Source organism: Bidens hawaiensis, unplaced genomic scaffold (assembly GCF_021521415.1).
Source record: "Bidens hawaiensis isolate Kalapana, Puna unplaced genomic scaffold, B.hawaiensis_p1.1 tig00012136_1, whole genome shotgun sequence".
NCBI lineage: Eukaryota > Viridiplantae > Streptophyta > Magnoliopsida > Asterales > Asteraceae > Bidens > Bidens hawaiensis.
Genome location: NW_027491976.1, coordinates 348,655 through 373,252, shown reverse-complemented (window position 1 = coordinate 373,252; position 24,598 = coordinate 348,655). Strand labels below are relative to the sequence as shown.

The following is a 24,598-nucleotide window of genomic DNA, read 5'->3' as shown; positions in this document are numbered from 1 at the left end:
ATTAGTAGGAGCGGAGTACACGTTCATTCAATATTATTGTGACTTTGATACCTTGGGTGTTCCAAGGGGCTCCACCTTGTCAAAGACAAGAGGCTGGCATATTGTAGGCTCTAAGAGGGCAATGACTTTAGTTTGATCATGCTGCTAATTTAGCGTGAAATTTTTATTATGCCATAATGATGTTTAACGGGAAACAATCAACATTGATTATGTAAAGTTGCATTCATGCGGTAGCCAATTTATCTGTCAGCAACTAGTGAGCTAAGCAGCTAATAAGGCTCGGTAACATTTCATATTTCGGTAGGATCTTAGAACTTCGGTAGCAAAGGAGTTGTTACCAAGTTGCTAAAGGTCAAAAGGTACTAAAGGTTGGTAGAAGTTAGCAACTTTGTTTTTTTGTGCTAGCAATTTAGTTGCTAAAAGTTTGCTTCCTTATTTAATAACATTTATATCAAAGTTAATAATTTATAACTACGGATATCTCATTGACACGCCAAAGGGACTCACATGATGAGCAAAGTTTGGGAAACTAACAAAGAATCATACAACATAAAATTCAGTTGAAGGATAATGGAAATCGACCTTATTTCAAAATTTTTTGATAGACATTTGAACATAAAAACTTGATGGCGTTGTTGAAAAAAAATCATGGGGCCAGCCACCGCCTTTATGGTCATAGATATATAACCGATTATAAACATAAGACTTTAAGAAATACTACACAATTGTACATTTTGCTTTTAACTGTAAATTCTAATGCATAAAACGGTTATACAACAGCTTGTGACACTTTAAGAAAGTAAACACTAATTATTAATCTCATCTTTTAAGAAGATCTGGAGCTTTAAGGGAATGAATGCGGACCTATTGGTTACTGTAATCCACTTCTGGTGAAAGAATAAACATAATATTATGAATTTGGCATAGTAAAAAGACATCTATAAAAATTGAATATCAGTTTGACTAGAGATTTTAGCATGAGCCCGATAAGCCTCATCAATTATTCAATATCAATATTTAATACTAATGAGGTATTTCATACATTGGGCCTACATTTACCTTCGACTACTGGGCCTTGATAAAATATCCCGATTCTGAACGACCCATTATCTACTCAGATTTTGGTCCGTCTAAATGTCTAATAGTGGTGTTAATTATAACCGGTTCACCAATCGAAACTAGTTAGACCCAATAACCTGTCATTAAGAAACCGGTTTGTAACTAATAGGAACCTATCTGGGAGCAATAAGCGGCTCGGTTATTAACTGTTGTGGTCACAACCGGTATTTGCACCTCTAGCATCAAATACCCATTAAAAGCAATGTATTTTCGTCTTTAATAAATAGAACGACGGTTTAAAAATTTCCATTCTATAAACTTAAATTACTAATCGTGCGTAGAACAAAATTAACATAAATTGAAAAAGAAAATACATTGTTAATCATAACATATAAACCATTTAATTTAATCAAAACCACAAATTCACATGATTTTCATCAAGCTATAATTCATCACAAACCCTAAAAATTGAAAGAATAACCCATATAAAAAGTAAATGGATCGTCAAACCGAAATAAAACAACAAAACTGATTGTAAAAACGTCATCCTTGTATTTGTACTCAACGGATAACCCGACCCAATGCATTTTAGGGGCATCTCGGGTTTTTACCCGGCCCACCATAATAAATATAATTACCCCAAACATTATTAATCCCACCTCTAATATCATAGCAGTTAGGATTGTCAGCTAATACTTTCAGATTAGACTAACGGGATTAAGCTATTATCCCAATCAACAACTTGCATGTTCCGAAAATATGAAGCTTTCCCAAATCCTTCACCCGAGAAATGACCGCTTCCCATTTGAGTTGACTTATGAGAACCCGAGGCTTGACTATTCACAATTTCACCCCCAAATTGTACCATACTCGCGTGATCCCGAAGGTGAGTGAACAAAGAGGCTGGCCAATATCCAACCAAAACCCCCGATCCAAACTCAAGCCACCAGTTTCCATGCTTCGGATCTTGCGTCAAATCAGTCCAAAATACTTTAAAAGACCATGTAGTATCACTTTATTAATTTTACATCTTTTTAAGTTACCCGTTTTGACATGTAAACATTTCATTTTATCAAAACCGGTTGTAACCAGAAACAAAATAACCGTTTTCTCTAAATGACTCGTTTTAACTTAAACTCATTTTGACTCATTACCTAGCCGATCCAACCCATCCATTTTGAAGGTATAATAATTTATTTCTAGATAAAGAACATAGGATATAATTTCTTCATGGTGTATAAGGCAAGGCTGCTTTTAAATATATGATTACACTTCCACCCTTTAAAGAAACCAAATGATTCGTATCTCTTTATTACTTTTCCTTTTTATACAAAATCAAACCTTTTTATTTATAATTATTTAAATTTCTTTTACCAATTCCCAACATAAATTTCAAAATCTGTAACAAAAAATTTTAAATACAACTATTTGTGACACGGTTAAACAATTTACCTTCCATATCAATAAACTGATATCAAACTGTCCACCATTATACGATGACGTTGGAGATATAGCCGCTCCGATCGCAATCCTATTGTTCGTTTGAACAAAACCCGAGCACAATAGATTGTAGCATCCAGTTGCTTGATACGCATCAGTCTACAATTTATTTAAAATAATAATATATTAAAATTAATTACAAATTTTTTTCAATAAGTACATTATGTCACAAAATGATTAGTTAAAAGAGTTAAATCTTACAGTCCAATAAGTAAAGAATCTAGGGTAGTTATCTCCATACAACTCCGGGCTAACCTGTTACATACAAATTATGAACACATATCATATATGTGTATTATGTATTAATCTATATATATGCATCATACATGTACATGTATGTTAAACAAAAATACCTGCCAACCAGCTTCAATGGTGTTAAGATCATCACCAAAAGAACCAGAAATAACCCACATTTGCGACAAACTGAACTCGAATCGATCCGTCACCTTTGGATCCCAAACATTTATGCTTGCTTTTGCTCCATAATATTGATCTCCACTCACATAACCAACAGCATGCTGTCCATTTGCGACGGAATTTATACTTTTAGCAACGAGTTTTCGGTCCAAAAGTTATTACTTATTATGTTCCCAATAATAATATTATGTTCTATGAATTTTACCTCGTGGCCACCATTAGAAGAAGCATCTCTTCTCACTGACTTCACTATTTTTCTACCGAATCTTTTAATCGAATTTGCTCGTAAAATATCTTGCTCGGTTGTTCTTCTAATAGGAATTGTTCCCTCGGGGCAATATTCGCCGGATAAGCTCCATAGTTGATAGTTTTCGGACTCCATTCCGGCATGATGATGATGATGTTGATGCCCGTATGGTCTCTCCGGTGGATCCTAATTATTTAAAAATTAATATGAAATTATATAGAACAAGAAAAATAATTAATCTTGTATTTTTTTTTTTCAATAATTAAAATTTAAAAAGTTAAACTCACCAATGGCTTTGTTCCTTTCAACATAGGATGGTCAAAAGCTGGCTGGTGATGAACCATGACACAATCCATTATATCCCCATCTGGACTCTGTATCAAAATAAATAAAATTCAATTAATATTCAAATCCGTAATGTTATAGCTACACCATCTCCATCTGATTTTACATAACCAAACTACCGTTTTGACCAAAATGTTAAATTTAGAAGTCTGAACAACACTAAGATTTCTATGTGAACAGTCGTTTGAAATAGTATGAGATTAGATGTAAGACACTTCTGGTCAAAAACACTTTGACAATTAATTAAAAACACACACACATATATATATACCTGGATTGTTTTAACAGCCGGTTTGTTGATCTTCAACAGATGTGTTCTGATTAATCTCATTTTCTTCGACTCTTCACCCGGCCGGAAAGTTTGATTCATTCGGCGGAAATCTTCGAATTGTGCTGCGGAGATTGCTGGAATAAACAAAAGGAAAAATACAAAGGAGGAAATGATTGGGCTGAACTGGAAGTTAAAAGTGGAATACATTCTTGTATGTACTTGTGTTGTTCCAAACAAATGTGTCTTTGTTTTATGTTTTTGTTTTGTGCATTTGCCTTCTTCTTGTCTTCTTCTTCTCAAATCAAAACAAAAACAAGTTTCTTCTGTTTTGTCCCAATGAAGACTAGCCATTGATCCAAATAGGTTCCAGAATCACTCAAACGTACGCCATTTTCGAAGCTTCAAATTATGATGTTTTGTGAGAGAAATGATAATAATATTAATAATAATAAGAATAGAAACAAAAGAGAATCCAAGTAATGCGGTCACACTGATGTTCTCTCTCTAGAGTTTCTATTCTAATTCTATTCCTTGATTTCTATGCTCTGACAAACAACAACTTCAAGGCAAGAAGCAATTAAATAGCTCAAGTATTGATGATTTGAGCACCAAAAATGGGGGGTTTTGAGTTCTTTTAGAGGTTAAGCATGTGGGGTTTCCTAATAAATATTGGGGTGTGGCCATGACATGCATTTTTTGAGAAATTAAAATCGAGTAGAGAGAGAAGGAAAGAGAGAAGTGTGGGTGGGTGGGTGGGTGGTGGTGTGTGTATGTGTGGGGGGTGTGTGACATTCGTCAATTTCGGGTCTCGTTTTTGTATTCGTTTATCTTGTAAACCGACCCATTTTGTAAACCAAAGCTTATGATATAATCAAAATGATGGATTTTATGTTACAATATTGTTTTACACTTGTTGGGTCTTGAAAACATTCTTTTTGGTCCTTAAAACTCTTTAAAAATGACTTAAACCAAACTTTGGGGACTATTTTTGCCATTTACCAAAAACTTGTTTGACCATTTCAACCATCACATGCATCTTTACCCTATTTGTATGAACCATACTCTTACCATTATAAAAGCAAGGCTCCATACACCATTTTGGTTGTTCATCTTCTCCAAATCTCTCTCAAATCCAAGTATTCATCTTCAACATTTTGTTATTTGGATTTCTTAAGGTCAACTAACTATAGTCTTTCATTTTAACTTGTTCATCTAATATTACTAACACTTGAATATGGTGGTACAACATATATATAATACACACCCATTGTTTCCTTTATTTGTTACTTCACCGACTCCGGTTGGTTAAGTTTCGAATGTCATAAGGCAAGGCTTCATGGAGGACTTCGTGTTCTTGATATATATTTACACACACATAACTTATTATACATATCACTTATGACTAACTTCTAACCCTTTTTAGTTTGTTCATCTTATTTACAAGTTCCATGGTGTGGGTTTGTATAAGACTAACCTCGGTTTAACCGAAACTAGTCCAAACCGGAAACCAAACTTTTATTCACTAGTTTTGTTAAAATAGTTGTTTAAACATGTTTATTGCTAGATTTGAGTTTCAAAAATCATTTTTACAAGTTCTTTGATATTAAGCATATGGAATCCATCTATGAACTCGTTGGGAGATGAAAACCGAACTAAACCGAAACTTTTGCTTAAAAGACTTGTAGTTAACTTTTTAGTTGTAAAATTTAAGTTTTCTTCATTTATAAACCAATATACAAGTTTTATGATATTTGGGCATGTAGAAACCATCTATGAACTATTTGTGAGATGGAGAACGAACCAAACCGAACTATAACGACTTTTACTAGCTTAAGACACACAAGTGTGTTTTTAGCTATCAAGACTTGTATATTTCTTTAAAAATAGTTTACAAGCTGATTTTAATTATTTTCTTAGGTACTTGGAATTGTTGGATCCAACGTGATCTCATCACATAGTTTGGACCGACAAAACCGAACACTCGCTTAACGTGCGTTGTTAGTTCTAAACAATAGATCTACATACTTGGTTAAGTGTTAGTATATTTTAATGAGTTATCTCATAACAATTAATATGTTGGAAAGTTGACTTTGGGTTTGACCATTTGTCAAGACCCGAACCGACAACCCGAACACTCGTTAAAGACCCGTTTTAGTATCTTTGTCCCAAATGAACTTGCATTTTAGCATTTTTCCCACCTTATTACTTAACATTGGTTAAGTAAATATTAAGGTTAGATACTTTAACCGGGTTTCGAGCAAACTTACATTTTTAAATGATTGTTATTATAAATTCTTAAATAGTTACATTTTAAACCTTGAACTTTAGTTGTTTACTTTTTGCAACAATTATTTTATTTAAAGATCTTCAAGACAACCATTCTAAATCCAAGATTTTATTGTCATTTAGGCCTTGCTCGTTAAACTTCATCCATCCGGTTATTCATCTTTTACCGATCAAGTTTTATACTTGAACGTGAGTAACTTCATACCCCGTTTTCTATCTTTTATTTTGGGGGTGACATTTCATCTTATCTAAACTAAATGTTTTATACTTGGGTCTTAAACCACAAACGTTGTTGTATACTTTACTTGAATAATTGCTCGATTTGGTGTTCTATGCTTATTTGCCTATGTGTTTATCGCTTTTGATGGTGGAACTATAAATCCTAGACCATTTGGAAACCCCTCATGGCAAGGTGTCGTTAACGTAATGCAATTAACGATAACTATAAAATCCTAAACTATTTGGCAACCCCTTATAGTTGGGTGTCGCTAACTTGTTAGCGATAACTATTTATCCAAGTTTATAGCTATTATTTATGGTTTTGTATACTAGTTTTGTGGCTTTTCATACTATATATCTATTGTTCAAACTTATGAATTGCTCACCAACCTTTGTGTTGATAAACTTTATTTTATGAAATGTTACAGGTTTGCATCTAGGTTTATTTTGGAGTTCGGTGAAGAAAACGTCACAAATACCGTTAGGATATTAGCAAAAATGAACAATATTTGATTTGCTATATTTTGTTATATTTTGTTGTATTTGACTTATAAATATTTGGTTATGTGACATTTTTGATGTTGTGAAATGAAATGAGTTTGTTAAATATTGTCGCTTTAAATAGTGTCATGCGCTTATGAGCAATCGTTGCACCCCGGCATGTTCCGCCACCTTTGGTCGGGGTGTGACAGATTGGTATCAGAGCCATGAAAATTAAGGTAGGTGGTTAGACGTACGACCTAGAATTGTTATGCTTAGGGTCCTATACGTGTGTTCATACGTGTTTACTCTATTTAATTGTTCATATCGCATGTTTATTTATAAACTTGTTTAAAATTCACCAATATCCTAAATGTTCACATACACACACTTTCATAGTATTTCCAAGGTATCCTTACCTTACAACGCAAAAAGTAGATTTTCATTGTGTTTTATGGATTACAAGATTAACTTGGATCCCGTTGTTTCAAATCCCTTAAAGGTTGCGTTTATATCGGGTTTGTAGCCATCATAGAAAATGAGACATTATAAAATGACCATTTGATAAAAAGATTCCAAGGATAGAAGGTGATTTACTTACCTGGGATGATTGAGTTATAATGCTCGTTTTCTAGGCCATAAACCGTGTTATAAATGTCAATTCTTTAAGTAGTCGAATGCGAGCGTTCCGGTCGCCATCCTAATTTTCGGTGTTAAAACAATAGTACTACGGTGGTTCGTGTGCTAGTGTTTTGACATGACGTTGTATCTCGATTTATTGTGTTATCATTGTTATTTGAGTCTAAAACATGAAAAAGTCGCGGTGATCTCGTGCACATGTTTAGACTTCAACGTGGTGTTTTATAAAACCTTTTACTTAGTTTTGGAATATCAAGTCGTGGTGATTTCACGCGCGATTTTTCCGACTCTATAAAATCTCAAAAATCTCAAATTTTCAAGCTTTAACTATCTCAAAATCATTTATGTTTTGTTTACGGTTTTGTTATTTATAAACAAAGTTTTATATTTTATCTAACACTAACATCTTCTCCATACTAACTCTATGATTCACAAAAATAAAAAAAATCGAAATCTTATTTTATTTTATACACCTTGGTATTCATTTCCTTTACCCAAAACTTATCCCATTTTCTTTATAAATTTTAGCATGCCTCCGCTAAGACGCCAACCGCGATGGGACTCCACCCGACGTATGGCCGCTCTTGTCGCCAAGCAAATGGCCGCTGTGATTCCTGAACTTATGACCCAAATACAAGTAAACCAACCCGCACCCGTTGTTGCACCTATTGAACCCAAACCCGCATCCTACCTGCTTAAACAATTTACTAGTGCCAACCCGGCCGAATTCTTTGGAACCAACTGCGCGACTACCTTGTTGCAATGGTTCGAATCTGTAGAGAATGTGTTTTTACACAGCGAATGCCCCGAAGCGAAAAAGACAAACTTCGCTTCAAGCATGTTTAGGGGAACCGCCCTAACATGGTGGGGTAGTGTTATGCACCTCCAAGGTACGGATTATAACTTTGAATTTTTTTAGTCAAAACGGCAATCAGACTTGTATCTTGAAAGCCGTTTAAAACAGTATGAAATTAGATATCAGATGGTGTGTATAGACGGAAATTTTTGGCATATCAATTTTTTGAGAGTGGATGTTAAGGAAAATTTTCTCGGTTGTAACATTTTAATTGAATCACATGATAATAAAAGAAAACTTTAGTATATCAAAATGGTGAAAGAATATAATGTGATAAAATTAAAGATGTGTATTATTTTTTTATGCAAATATAGTACATTATATATAATTTAATTGTAAGTAAATATAAAAAAAGGGGAGTGATATATATTCTTTAGTTTGTTTGGGGTGACAGAAAGGAATTACACTTGATTCTGAGTCTCAAAGTTGCCCTCTACTTGCTTTAAGCGCTTCTCTCACTTCTCCCTATATGTTCTTTCTGCTACTCTCTTCTTTTCTAAATATTCCACTTTTTTTACCCTTGATTTAATTACACATAATATATTTTATAAAAACAATTTGAATATAAATTGACAGGTTTAGGTTAATCATATAAGAATTTAGTTGGCCGTTTAAAAAAAATAAAAAAAATTATACATCCATGTTATAACACCAAATTCTACTTTATGATGATGCTTTAGCTCATTTACTTCTAAGGTTATCATCAACCCCGGTTGATCGGCTGGACTAGGAAAGGCATTGTGGTTCGGTTCAAATGTCTTGGACCGTAAATGGGTGAATCGGTTAATTTTTTTGGTTTTCATTAAATCAAGCAAACCGTTATAGGTGGGATGAATTGAATTTAAAAAAATTTGTGACTCCTCACTTTTAGAGAAGAAATTATGAAACTTAATTGTGATAGCGCACATATGGTTTAGAATTTAACCAAACTTAAAATTTATAAATGAGAGTACAAGGTTTCGAACATTAATTATAATTACTAACTTTTCTATCATTGTAGCTCTGATATTGTAGAAACGTGAAATGAATCTGACCTGACCCATGACGATGTTTCCACGGACTTCGAGATGAACGAACCACGACTTGCTTGCTTCTGCTCCGACCGCTGCTGTGATCTGCTGTGACTTTTGGGGGTGTGGAGGTGACCGCTAAGAAATCCAGAGGATCTCTTGTTCACAGACACAAAAATATGGTGGTGGCTTTTATTGAGCTATTTGCCAACCCTTGATAAGGAGGTGGAGACCTCCTTATATAGGGAGCCTCATGGCCACCATCATGGTACCCTAATGGGCCTAGCCCAGTTAGGGTTACCTCCACAAAACCCCCTCAGCCCAAAAACAAAAGTATTAGCCCATATAATAAAATAAGCCCAAAACACAATAAATTAGGGTTCTTAGTACCATACCCCGACAAGCCCCCCAAGTCCAGTGTTGCTCCTAGGCGTGCAAGCGTTTAGGTGGAGCACTGGACTTTATAAGGTGTGCTAGATCGTGAGGCGGTTTCTTCCCTTTTCTTCGGCCTTGTCTTTGAGTTTTGGGAGGTTTTCTCCATGATGGTGACATGTTGTGATCCTTATGATGATGATGGTGCACTAGTATGAATAAGATATAGCACGCATCATAATAATAGTGGCGCGGGGCCTGATAATAAAGCTTGCGCGCGAGGCGACTTATGAGCTATAATAATAACAAAAGCCTGCGCGCGAAGCGACTTACGAGCTGAGAATAATAAAAGCCTGCGCGCGAGGCGACTTACGAGCTGGGAGTAATAAAGCTGGCGCGTGCGGCGACTTACGAGCTAAGAATAATAAAGCTTGGCGCGCGCGGCGACTTACGAGCTGTAGAATAATAAAGCTGGCGCGTGAGGCGACTTACGAGCTTGTAGAATAATGAGAGCCTGCGCGCATGGCGACTTACGAGCTGTAATAATAAAGAAGCTGGCGCGCGAGGCGACTTACGAGCTTGTAGAATAATGAAGCTGGCGCGCAAGGCGACTTACGAGCTTGTAGAATAATGAAGCTGGCGCGCAAGGCGGCTTACGAGCTGTAAAATAATAAAGCTGGCGCGTGAGGCGACTTACGAGCTTGTAGAATAATGAGAGCCTGCGCGCATTGCGACTTACGAGCTGAGAATAATAAAAGCCTGCGCGCGAGGCGACTTACGAGCTGAGAGTAATAAAAGCCGGCGCGTGCGGCGACTTACGAGCTAAGAATAATAAAGCTTGGCGCGCGCGGCGACTTACGAGCTGTAGAATAATAAAGCTGGCGCGTGAGGCGACTTACGAGCTGTAATATGATGATAATGACTGGCCGACAAGGGCCTCTTCTGCGCAGGATGACTATCCCGGCTTGTCTTCAAAATAATAATGGAGGCACAAACGGCCAGATAATAATAATGTTGTCACAGGTGCTTGCGCGGCTCGTGGCCGAACCTTTTAGTATGGCGCGTAGCCATATGGGTTTATGAGTATTCCACCCTTGGCTCGAGGCCTGTGGGTCTGAGTATTCCACCCTTGGCGCGAGGCCTGTGGGTTTATGAGTATTCCACCCTTGGCGCGAGGCCTGTGGGTCTATGAGTATTCCACCCTTGGCGCGAGGCCTGTGGGTTTATGAGTATTCCACCCTTGGCGCGAGGCCTGTGGGTCTGAGTATTCCACCCTTGGCGCGAGGCTTGTGGGTTTATGAGTATTCCACCCTTGGCGCGAGGCCTGTGGGTCTGAGTATTCCACCCTTGGCGCGAGGCCTGTGGGTCTATGAGTATTCCACCCTTGGCGCGAGGCCTGTGGGTCTGAGTATTCCACCCTTGGCGCGAGGCCTGTGGGTTTGAGTATTCCACCCTTGGCGCGAGGCCTGTGGGTTTATGAGTATTCCACCCTTGGCGCGAGGCCTGTGGGTCTGAGTATTCCACCCTTGGCGCGAGGCCTGTGGGTCTATGAGTATTCCACCCTTGGCGCGAGGCCTGTGGGTCTGAGTATTCCACCCTTGGCGCGAGGCCTGTGGGTCTATGAGTATTCCACCCTTGGCGCGAGGCCTGTGGGTTTATGAGTATTCCACCCTTGGCGCGAGGCCTGTGGGTCTATGAGTATTCCACCCTTGGCGCGAGGCCTGTGGGTCTGAGTATTCCACCCTTGGCGCGAGGCCTGTGGGTTTGAGTATTCCACCCTTGGCGCGAGGCTTGTGGGTTTATGAGGATTCCCAACTTTTAAGTTTGAGCTAAGGCTCATATTTTTGGGCTAAGGCCCTGACGTTTTAGAGTTAAGACTCGTCAACACGTTTGAGCTTGAAGCTCGCGCATGTATGTTTTACTTCGTTTTATTTTTAGTTTGATGTCAATATAATGTTGTCATATTGCTCAAATTAATAAAAGGAAGTGTGAAACATGTATGCAAAAACATGTATGCGGTGGCGCGAATGCAAACCGCTGTGGCGAAGAGTGATCGCCGGGAGCGCGCATGCGGAATCCGAAGTTGATCCGCGGTGGCGCGCATGATCTAGAGATTTTGAATGCGTGAGCATCTGTGATGTGTGAGCATGCGTGATGCGTGAGCATGCTTGATGTTTGAGCATGCTTGATGCTCGAGCATGCTTGATGTTTGAGCATGCTTGATGCGTGAGCATGCTTGATGCTTGAGCATCGATGCGTGAGCATACTTAGATGTTTGAGCATGCTTGATGTTTGAGCATGCTTGATGCTTGAGCATCGATGCGTGAGGATGCTTGATGCTTGAGCATGCTTGATGCGTGAGCATCGATGCGTGAGCATGCAAATGTTTGAGCATGCTTGATGCTTGAGCATGCTTGAGCATGTGCTATGCGCCATGAGCATAGGTTTTGGCCGTCTTCATGACATCTTGATTTTAAGCCTCGGTCTGTATCTTGTGGGTTGACCTTTCGCGCGCTCGGTGCCTGCGCGCATGTTTGAGCATGCTTGGACAACTTTGATTGTGCACGTCAGACAACCTTCCAGAATGTATCTTTTTAGGGAATAAGAATATGCTGATGTTGACAGCTGCCAATGAAAGGTGGACAACTCAGCAAAACCCATGTGCTGGGTCAGAAAATAATCAATGAAAAAGCACCAGGTGTCCCAAGGACACGTGGCGCGAATGCAAACCGCTGTGGCGAAGAGTGATCGCCGGGAGCGCGCATGCGGAATCCGAAGTTGATCCGCGGTGGCGCGCATGATCTAGAGATTTTGAATGCGTGAGCATCTGTGATGTGTGAGCATGCGTGATGCGTGAGCATGCTTGATGTTTGAGCATGCTTGATGTTTGAGCATGCTTGATGTTTGAGCATGCTTGATGCGTGAGCATGCTTGAAGCTTGAGCATCGATGCGTGAGCATACTTAGATGCTTGAGCATCGATGCGTGAGCATGCTTGATGCTTGAGCATCGATGTGTGAGCATGCTTGATGCTTGAGCATCGATGCGTGAGCATACTTGATGTTTGAGCATGCTTGATGTTTGAGCATGCTTGATGCGTGAGCGAACCCAGATCTGATTCAGCACAGATATGAGGGTTTTCCCCAAAATATCGGGTATTTCTTCCTGTGTATTCCCAGATCATTGTTCAGATCCGATAGTATTTCTTCCTGTGTATTTCTTCCAACAGATCTGATAGTATTTCCAGATCTGGAAATATTTTTTAGATCTACGGAAGAACATATCTGAGAGAAGAAATCGTAGATCTGAGATATCGATGAACAGATCTGGAATATTGATGAACAGATCTGAGATATTGATGAACAGATCTGGAATATTGATGAACAGATCTGGAATATTGATATGTATATCTGAGATCTTGATGAACAGATCTGTAGATCTTGATGAACAGATCCGTAGATCTGATGAACAGATCCGTAGATCTGAGATGCTGATGGACAGATCGGAGGGCCGAAACGAGAAGCGAAGTGTGGTTCATTGCCGTCCCACGGATGGCGCCAAATGTAGAACGTGAAATGAATCTGACCTGACCCATGACGATGTTTCCACGGACTTCGAGATGAACGAACCACGACTTGCTTGCTTCTGCTCCGACCGCTGCTGTGATCTGCTGTGACTTTTGGGGGTGTGGAGGTGACCGCTAAGAAATCCAGAGGATCTCTTGTTCACAGACACAAAAATATGGTGGTGGCTCTTATTGAGCTATTTGCCAACCCTTGATAAGGAGGTGGAGACCTCCTTATATAGGGAGCCTCATGGCCACCATCATGGTACCCTAATGGGCCTAGCCCAGTTAGGGTTACCTCCACAAAACCCCCTCAGCCCAAAAACAAATGTATTAGCCCATATAATAAAATAAGCCCAAAACACAATAAATTAGGGTTCTTAGTACCATACCCCGACAGATATGTATCCTTAATAATCGTTTATATTATGATTAATCAGTTTGGCTCCATAGCAATAACAAGAATTATAACTTTTTTTCATCTTCTATGTTCATTTCAATTATAGTGTTCTTTTCTTTCTAACTTATTAATTTGTATATAATGTCACCCGCCTAATAAACTGATCACGGTTCATCCTCGAGCAATTCAGTTTCTAACATTTTTTGCTATACAAAACCAACATTATTATTGGAAGTTGACACACAAAAGTAGTTTTTAACATTATGTGATACAAAAGTACTTATTGTGTCTAGTGAAAGTGTCTAGCAGGTAACGATATATTTTAATTGATTCAATAACAAATCCGAAGGTTGCTAATTTCTGTAAACATGCAGTTAGTAAAGGAGCACAAAAGGTAATATATTAAAATTTATGAAAAAAATCATATTGTGTCCAAGATTTGGGTGTAACAGTGGGCCGGGCTGTGGGTTGGATGTGTTGGCATGCGGGGACCTGGTTATGTGAACCTGCATGCTTATAACGCTACAAATCCATGCATTTTGCACGCGCATAACCCACCCTTTCATAACATTTTCAGGGGTAAAAAGGTAATCTTACATTATTTTATTAATTTATGTCATATGTTATGTTTTTTATAGTTAAAAGTTTTAGTGTTTTACACCTGCACTTACTCTAAGGCTATGTGTAGTGGATGGACTACAAATTGGGGTGTTTTGCGTCATGTGGCGTCTTATTAGCAAAGAGTGAGTTTTTGTTTTTGAGGTGTAATGGTGTAGGGGCTACAATAATAATATAATGATATGTATATATATATAACACATATTAATATAATAATAATAAAATCAATGTGATGCCAGGCGACAAATTCACCTCGCCCCCGCCCCTTTTCGCCCCAAATTCGCCCAGGGGACGGTGTGCACCACAAAAATCGCCCCTTTTCGCCCAAATCGTCGCCCCACTACACTAAGCCTAACCGTTTAAAATGGGTTTAGTACTTACTATAGTACTCACACTAGCTATAAAATAATAATGTATAGTTAATTAACGGTTTTTGAAGACACAATTATTACTGACTTATATATAGTTTTTATGTGGTTTAGAGAAAGACGTACATGTAATTAAAATGTTTGGTTAAATACTTAAATCTCATCGAGATCATGCCAAAAACAGTTGCATTGTTTATCTTCTAAAAGACATGGACGTATTGCTTCTAGGCTTCTAGCAACATTAATTCCATGTGGGCATTATGATGTTAGTTTACTTGAATTTGATCGTTTTAGAACTAAAAATGCTAGTTTATGAAACAATTAATATATACATATAAAATAAAGCATAAGTTAGAGACCTCTTAAATTTTAAGATGTACCTAACTTGTTGCTTATTGTACAATATGCTATGCATAGATTTAAGAAATTTTAAGGGTAATGTTGTCTTTATAACATCTTAGGTTTCTTACACAATAGTTTCAATTTTAGTCCTTTAACTTTAATAATATTATTTTAATTTATATAATAATTACACATCTACCTCTTATTTAAAGCAAACTATCTTCACGACTTTTAAACGTTTATAACCTTTTCACACTTTAATATTTTTTTTAAGAAAATTATTCTAAAAAAACGAACATTTTATTTTATTTAATTTGAGTATGATATTGCTAGAGTTTATTAATTTAAATAAATTAACATTTATGTGATTACTGATTTGTAACGACAATGGGTAAAGTCGGGTTGTTCGAATCATGGGTCAAAATGAATTATAGTCGGAACATGTCAATACAAAAGCTGGTTAATTAGGTTCGGGTCGGGATGGGTTCAGGTCGAAAGGGGTCATGTCAAAAGGGTATCGGGTTGAAACGGTTTCGAGTTAAAACGATGTCTGGTCCAGATGGGTTTTGTGTCAAAATGGGTTGGTTTAAAAATCGATTTATTTGAAATTATTGTACATTTTAGGCATTAGTTCCGTGATGACACTGTTTACACGTACCATACCCGATAAACACGTGTCCAACACCACGTAAAAGCATTACCCAACCTTGGTAAGCGCCCAACACCACATAACGCACAAGTAATCAACGTGAGTTACACTCATGAAGTCGGTTAAGCATGTAACATGCATTCAGATGACGATTATGCACGTTCATGTGACAACTCGAGTTATCAAAACTTATAATTTATACCCATTACCAGACCCATTTCGTAAATGTTATCATTTTATTCATTTAACTATTGTTACAACTTTGTTAATATGCCCAAAATAACCCTTCAACAAGCTTTGAACTCGAAATATATCAAAGTTAAACTACAAATACCATTATGCAAATATTACAAATTAATATCCATGATCATTTTCTTCAACCCGTCAGCCAAATCTGGATCCAAACCCAAACCCGTGACCCGTATATCAAACCCGTATACCAAATACCTTAACTTGGACCCCAATTTTCGTATCAAACTTGGAAATCAAATCATATATATGCTATTCTTACTTAATTCGGCCTAACAGAATCTTTTAATTAAGTAAAAAAATCCGTTAATTACGCGTATTGACATGATTGTTAAACCGTCTTTACCCTAACTCGCTAATACACCTTCGAATCAATAATATCTCAATTAATCGCGGCCACACCTTCTGTAGAGCAGCGCCGTCATAAACCCTAAGCGTAATTTGATTAACTCGACCTGCAAATAACTCGTTCATTCTTTTTCTGTGCCGGCTGTGTGGGTCTCGTTCACCATCAATTCGTAATGTTATGAGGTAATCCATATGTGCTTCTGTTTCGTATTGAACCCTTAATCAAAACCCCTAACATTAATCAAGAAAAAAATTAGCGAAATGATTAATTTACAGATTTAGGGTTCTTATTCAATTTGGGGGGGAAATCGAGTTAATGTATTTAAAATTTTGTTCGTGTTTCGTAAGCATCAGGCACCCCAGCGCAGCTAGTGGTGTGCTGTGCGTGTGTTGTGTTTGAGCCTGCCAACTTAGAGGTGGTCAAAAAAACCGGTCCGGGAACCGGTTTTCCGGTTTAAACCGGAAACCGGTTTTTAAAAAAACCGGTTTTTTTAAAACCGGTTTGACCGGTTTACAAACCGTCGGTTTGTATTTCGGTTACACTTTTTAGAGCCCAAACCGGTTAACAAACCGGTTATAAAAAAAACCGGTTTTTTTAAATAACCGGTTTTTTTATAAACCGGTTTATTACCGTTATAGAAAAACCGGTTAACCGGTTTTTTAGTAACCGGTTAAAAACCGGTTTATTTCCTTTGTGAAACGGTTATATAGCCGTTTTTTTCAATTTTGACCGTTTTTTTTTTTTACCATTCTATCCCCACAAACATCTATATATAGTTTAGGTTGGGTATTGGTTAGAACACACTCGATTATACAACTCCAAACGCTCCAAACGCTCTAAACGTTTATTTCATACGCGATTATTTTGTTATCTCACGCTCAATTATACCACATTACCACTCCATACGCTCTTATTTCGTAGTCGATTATCATGGCCTCCCAAAGTGCTGCTTCATCCGTCAACATGGGTGCCTCGAACACGGGAGAAACGGTCGTTCGGGTCATCCCCACGAAACGAAACCAAGATGTTTGGCAACATTTCGACCTATGCGAAATGTCTAACGGTAGCCAAAAAGCTCGATGCAAACATTGTTTGAAGTTTTATGGCAAAGATGCAAACTCCACTTTAAAAGCGCATGTACAAAGGCCCTTTTGCAAGGCCTTGAAGGACGAATCGGGAAGTAGTTCGCAGCCGGAGTTGACGAATCAAGGAACGGTGTTTACGTACGACCTTGAAGCGGTACGTCAACAGTTTTCAAACTTTGTGATTCAACAAACACTTCCTTTCAACCACTTCGACAACCCTCAATTCACGGAGATGATGCAAAAGTATGTTCAACCACGCTACCAACACGTAAGTCGTTCGACCCTTAGAAGAGATTGTCTTAAAGCATGGAAAAACGCTAAATCCGAACTAATTTCATACTTTTCAAACTTACAAACTGGTGTAAACTTAACAACGGATGTGTGGTCGGTACCTAATGGTTCGCCCGACTCATACATTTGTGTGACGGCTCATTGGGTTGACCCCGAGTCGTGGCAAATGATGAAACGAACCGTTGCGTTTCAATTGTTTGATTACCCGCACACGGGTAGAAATATTTTTAAACTCTTGGATAAAGTCATTCGACAATACAAGATTGAACATAAAATCTTTTCAATTTCGTTTGATAACGCGTCCAACAATACGGCCGCGGTTGGCCATTTAAAATTAAAGTATAAACCTATTTGTGATGGAGCGTTTTTTCATAGCCGATGCATTGCACATATTATCAACTTGGCCGTGCAAGATGGGTTAAACGTGATCGAAACGCAAAGAAACAATTTTAAAAGAATGTTACGAGATGTTTTTAGCAACAATAAAACATTTTCAAGATACAAAAAATTTTGTGTAGAAACTAATTGTCAATGGTTGGGGCCAAATTGGGATTGTCCAACAAGATGGAACTCGACTTGTGATATGTTTGAGAAAGCCATCCAACAAAAAGAATCACTAGTTGCGTTTCATCAAATTTTGTCAAGTAGGGGTAAATGTGCACCGTACGATCCTATAAACTGGTTATTGATTGAGATCGTTACGGAGGTCCTTCAAATTTTTAAATCTTGCACAACTAGTTTATCCGGGGTTTACTATCCAACAAGCCCCATTGCTTTACCAAAAATTGCTGTCATGTGCACAAAGTTGAGTGAACTTCATTGTAGGGGTGCACCTTATTTTGATATGGGTGTAAAAATGAAAGAAAAATTTAGAAAATATTTTCAACAACTACCCGCTGTTTTGACATGTGCTGCTGCGTTAAACCCTTGCATCAATGTTGGTGGTGTTGAAGCTTTAATAGAAAAATTTTGTGATGAGCTAGAGTTAAACGACGATCAAAACCCCTATTATAACCAAACTTTAAAGAATACTTTCAACACCACCTTGTCTAACATGTATGATGTTTACCTTACAAAATACGGGTCGTCTTCCTAAATTCATGACTCGTTAAGAGCTGTTGCCCAATCCCAATCCCAAACCGACCTTGAAATGGGGATGTACTACATGATTTGGGAAGACGCCGGTAAACGTCAAAAGGTAAACACCCCAAGCAGTGAACTTGGAAGGTATGGTGGTACCAACTTTGTGAAACACATGACTCCGGATGAATTTAGAAGTCTTGATTTGCTGGCTTGGTGGAGAGGTAAGGAGGATGAGTTTCCGATCCTCGCCGCCATGGCCAAAGATTTACTAACGGTCCAAGCTTCCACGGTAGCTTCGGAGTCTGCTTTTTCTGTTTCTGGCAGGGTTATATCGATTAGGAGGACTCGACTCACTCCACCAGCTGTAGAGATGTCGATTTGCTACAAGGATTACTTGGACTCTTTAGATAGGGCACAACATCAACGCTCACTCGAGGGGGAAATGGACTATGAGGCGGGCTTGTATGAAGACGAGGTCAATCAAGGACACACTCAACCAATGACCGATGAAGAAGCCGCGTACGACGATTACCTAAGGAATAGCTCGGGATCGGGTAGCGAATAAAATAATGAGTAAGAAACAGCAAGTTGTTAATGTAATCGTGTCTAAGCATTCTTTAATGTTTGTATTTTTGAGTTACGAATATGCGATAACGATTTAATGTTTGTATTTTTAATGTAAAAGCTATAAATGAAAGTTATGTGTTTTTAATCTTCCAAGCAAAGAACCCTAACAACGAAAGCAAAGAATGAAGTCAGTCCGTTTTGCCTTGTAGTTACCGGTTTGCCTTGTAGTTACCGGTTTGTTTATACTGTGAAAAAATAATGGTTATTTAAAAAAAAAAAAAAAAAAAACCGGTTAACCGGTTAGACCGGTTATTAAAAAACCGGTTAATAAAAAAACCGGTTTATTAACCGGTTCTAACCGGTTCCAAAACCGGTCCTAACCGGTTAGACCGGTTAGGGTTTTCAGATACAAAAACCGGTTATTAACCGGTCCGGTTATTAACCGAACCGGTTTTTTTCCGGGCCAAAAAAAACCGGTCCGGTTAATAACCGAACCGGTTTTTTTAAAAAAACCGATTTGTGCACCTCTATGCCAACTGGCCAGGGTTCGAAACTCAGCAGTCCACCTTTCTATTTGTTGTGTTGTGTTTTAAGCATTTAAATTATTATTTTTTAACTATTAATTATTATTAAATTTAAAATAAACATTATCTTGTTAAACCGACATCATAAAGTTAACGTTTTGTATCAACTAAATTTTGTTACAAGGTTTTAGTGTGTGAGTATGTATATATATATATGTTATGTATTTGTATTGTTCTTTTTAAACGAATATGTAATAAAACGTATTAAACGCGTTGGACGAATTAACTATATTTTACCTTTGGGTTTCGTTAAAGATTCTAAAATATAAATCTTTTTATAATTAACTATTTAAACCTTTATTACTATAATATATCGCATCTCATAATTATTTAAGCTAATTATTCGTAAATTAGGATATATGATAAGCAAACGTTTCTTTTAATGAAATGATAACTAATAATATTGTTTTCTCAATAACAACTAATCCATAGAGGTTAATCTTTCAATCAATAACGTTCTAATCAAAACCATAACTCAAATCACATCGGAACATTAAATTCATTATACATGTTATCTCATTATTAATTAATTCTTGATATTATATTATTTCAACTAGGAATCCTTGACGGTATATCTTGAAGGATTTATCTTTCTCACATGATCCTCATTTGTAATTCGTTCATTCGATTAGGTGAGTAATCACTCCCCTATTTTACTTGTTTTCAAATGTTTTGGGGACACTTGCGTACCATTTGTCAAATTATTTCTCAAACGCAAACTATGATCTTTGTGTTGTGTATCAATTGAATGATTGTTTGTTATTTGCTATTTGCTTACTTGCTTACATGAATCACATTCGGAGAGGTCCAACATAATCTCATTATAGTATGATCATACGACCATCGTAGTGGCCGGAGCCCGATCGCATTGGCAATGGTTTCACCGACACTCATTACTTGCTTAACACTTTCATTGTTTATACTCACAGATAACAGTTTTGCTTATTTTTACTCTATTATTTATATCATTATATATTATCATTTTGTTCGTGTCAAAACTCGTGAACCTACTCACTCAACATGTGTTGTTGACAAATATATATTTTGTACGCATTTGCAGGTTATAGATTGGATTGCTTATCGAACTGAAGCTCACGTAGATATGACCTTAGGATGTTAAACATAAACAAGAATAGTTGGTTTTGTATTGTAATTTTCTCTATTTTTGTTGTACTTAAATGTTCGTTGACAATTAATAAATTAATTAGATATTGTTGCTTTACAATTGCATGATAGTACCTTTTAAGCTGTGGCAATCAGATAACGCCCCGACATTTCCGCTTTAGGTTGGGGTGTGACAGTTCAACTGTCAGTTACACACGTACTAGCTTGCACGTGTTATGCGTCCAATTTCGAGTTACAAACTAACCGTCATCGGTTTGTACACGTACTCCGCTTCATAGCGCGGGCACCTGCCTAGTAAACTAATAAAGTGCGAGTTGCTAATAAATTAAACATGTTACATAAACAAGTGGAAACAAAAAAAGATTTAAATGGATAAACCTTTGGTACGTAATTAATAATATTTAGATATGTGATGAGGTAATATTTAATTAGTGTGTAAGTATGGGCTATGAATTTGTAAATACTATTTTCCTTACCCTAACACTTACTTCCCTTTTTTGAGTTACGGCAATGATGCATCCCACCACCCTTGTCTTCTTTTTCCTAACAAAATTTAAATAAAACTTTCACCATTGTATAATATTTTAGATTATCTTGAGTAATTTTAATTAATAACAAAGATTATCGACATAGATTCGTGGTACTCCAAAGTCCAAACTAGTGAACTATTTCCTTTGAGACATGCCTTTGAGAGTTGAATCAAACCAATAAAAACATTGTTGCACCAAGTGATGTCTAAAAGTATACATCATAAATCGAAGTTGACAAAACAATGAAAAACCACTTAACACGAACAAAAGTAGTTTGTTGATCGATCTATTCAGGATCAGCCTAATGGGCTTGATGCTAAAGCAATAACTTTAGGCCCTCAATATTTTTAGACTTCCAATATATAGATTTTTTTTTAAATTTTAAAATTTGACTTGGATTTAAAATCACCCAAGCTGGTCACCGGTTGGTGAAGCACATATATATCCTCACCGTTAATCCACTACAAATTGTTGTTTTTTCTTCGTAATTGAATCAATATCATGGGTTTAGAAACATGAATTGATTAGAATTTGAAGTTTGGTTTATCTTTATCATGGAATAAAAAAGATCCAGCCCAAAAAATTAGGTGAAATCCTAATCCCTTTCATGATTTCATTTGTCTTATAATATGTGTTTAGAGTTAAATCCTTTGACTTTACATATGTCGAAGTTTCTTTTAGCCTGGCTAGCTTTTCAATGTCATCATGTCAATTCCTGACGAGTATAAATGAATTTATGTCGATAATATAGTTATTAGTTATTACTATCATATATTATTTTATTAGATATATATAACCTTGAGTCCTTGACCGACCAATTGGCATGCAAGTGATATCATGCACATTCAAATGTGTCCCCTTGTGTTTATGCTTGACCGAACGAAAAGCTTGTGTTAGTTCATCTAAAAGGAGACATAGTGAAAACAAAATCAACACATTTGACATTTGAAGTTACATGTAATAGGTTTTCATCTAAAAGGAGACATACTGAAAACAAAATCAACAACAGTGGAATCACTTTTATCTTACTAGGCCGAACCGAATCAAACCAGATCGGACCGGAATTTCAAAGAATATCGACTAGGACTAATATGTGTTTTTTTACTAGTTTTGAAATATCACTTTGTTTATCTACAATATATACACGATACTTGTTTTCTAACATCAACAAGTTTCTATTTATAACATAACGTACTAAACCTTTTTAAGTTAATAAAAACAAAATAATACATGTTCATTACAATCCATCATCTGAACTGGTATTATAAATGTTTAACCCATGTTATCGCGTATTATTTGCACCAAAGTGACCAAAATAACACATTACACTCGTTGATCTTATGATGGACCACATTGAGCAAAACCGGGCAAGATGTGAGGCGGGCCTCGGCGGCCACTTAAGGCTCAATTTTATGGGTATGGTCAGTTTTTGTGGATTATCGGATGATCAATACACCTACTGGATTCTGGGATTAATTAACATCCATTTAAGTAAACAAATTGTATTTGGAAAGAGGTACTCTGAATGAGGTGACCCAATGGTAAAAAGTCACCGTCAGCTGGCCCTGTGCTGCCGTACGAAACCATTAAGCGTCTTCTAGTTATTTCCAGTTCCGAAAAGAGGGGGTATATTTTAGTAGTTATTTGAGGCATTTGAAATCTCAGAGACTGTCCTGTCGTTGACAAACATAAATTATGTATATGCAACGTTATATCATTGAACATAGAGTAAATTAATTGGCCAATTGCACAATCAATAAACATGTCCTTTTTTCACGCGGAACTAAAGGAAATAATGCATTCTTTAAAAGAAAATGATATGATTTTGAACGATAAAAACTCACTACATCAAACACAATTTTTTTACTTAACATTCTAAATTTGGTAGGTGTTACCAAAGTATAGTAAATCAAAATTGACAATCTAGAAATAAAAATAATTTAAACTAGCAAGATTAACCCGCGCGTTGCGGCGGGAATTTAATTGGCAGAATTGTTTTTTATAATAGTATTACGGTACCATAACTTGTGGAAATTTTTGTGTGTTGCGACAATGTTCGTATCTCGAACCTTATGGGACCGTTACATGTGTTTGTGAACACTTATGTTGTTTTACGAATTCTTCAAAATAGTTGCAACAAATAAGCATTGCATCCCAATTAATTTCCCTTGTTTTTGTCGATTAAAAGCAATAAAATTGTTTGCTTTTTTTATGTAGACTATTTGTACGTGAATTTTAACATAACTAATTTATGCCATATTTGCTACGACTTATTGAATATTGATATACTTTTTATTATTGGTTATAAAATTTTGATATGGCACAATTTATAAGGTTGAATTTGGATTTTATATAATCCTAAATTCACTACAAAAAGTAGTGTTCAAAAAAATGGATTTAATGTTGCTTTATATTTGTGATTATTTTTCTCTTTAGGCTTGAAATATTTCTATATGAAACTTACTAACTTAGGATAAATATATGAAATCTAATTGGATTTTGTTATGTTGAAAATAATCCTAAATGAAAAACGATACAATATGAAAGCAAATTAAAAAAACTACGTTTGTGGGCTAAAATGCTAATAGAGAATCCATGGATCAAACTTATACTTCAATGTATTTATACGAAAGCCCATCTCCGAATCCCAACCATCCAATGTCATCGATCTTTGTCCCTGAACTCAATTATAAACCTAAAAGTACTTCCGATTTAAAATAAACATGAATCAATCATTCTTAATCATACACATGCAAAGAGACGGTGCATTGTCAGTGTAACCGTTGTACAAAATTAGATGGCATTGAGGGTTTAAATCTTGAAACGGGACAACACCAAACATATTTCCGTTAATTTTTCTTCCTTAGGTGAGATTTGTACAAATAAAGGAAAAAAAGGTGTTTCATAATAAATGGTGATAAAACTAATATTTTTTCATTACGTTACATAATTTGATAATTTGATAATTGATATTAGTATAAGAATAATACTTATCAATACTATACATAATATACTAATGATGGGCAAATTAAAATGCTTTTTTTAAGTAATGTACAACACTTTATGCATAAGTTACAACATCAACTAGGGGCA

General features: G+C 36.6%; 1 pseudogene across 1 annotated transcript; it reads right to left on the bottom strand.

Annotated features, from left to right (window-relative positions):
* Positions 1-1,213: 1,213 nt before the first annotated feature.
* LOC143540052 (protein neprosin-like) lies at positions 1,214-4,495 on the bottom strand (annotated as a pseudogene). The gene is made up of 8 exons (XR_013136537.1): positions 3,840-4,495; positions 3,511-3,597; positions 3,182-3,409; positions 2,913-3,077; positions 2,761-2,814; positions 2,512-2,658; position 2,338; positions 1,214-2,025 (listed from the first exon to the last, which is right to left on the bottom strand). The product of XR_013136537.1 is annotated as a protein neprosin-like (transcript).
* Positions 4,496-24,598: the final 20,103 nt, after the last annotated feature.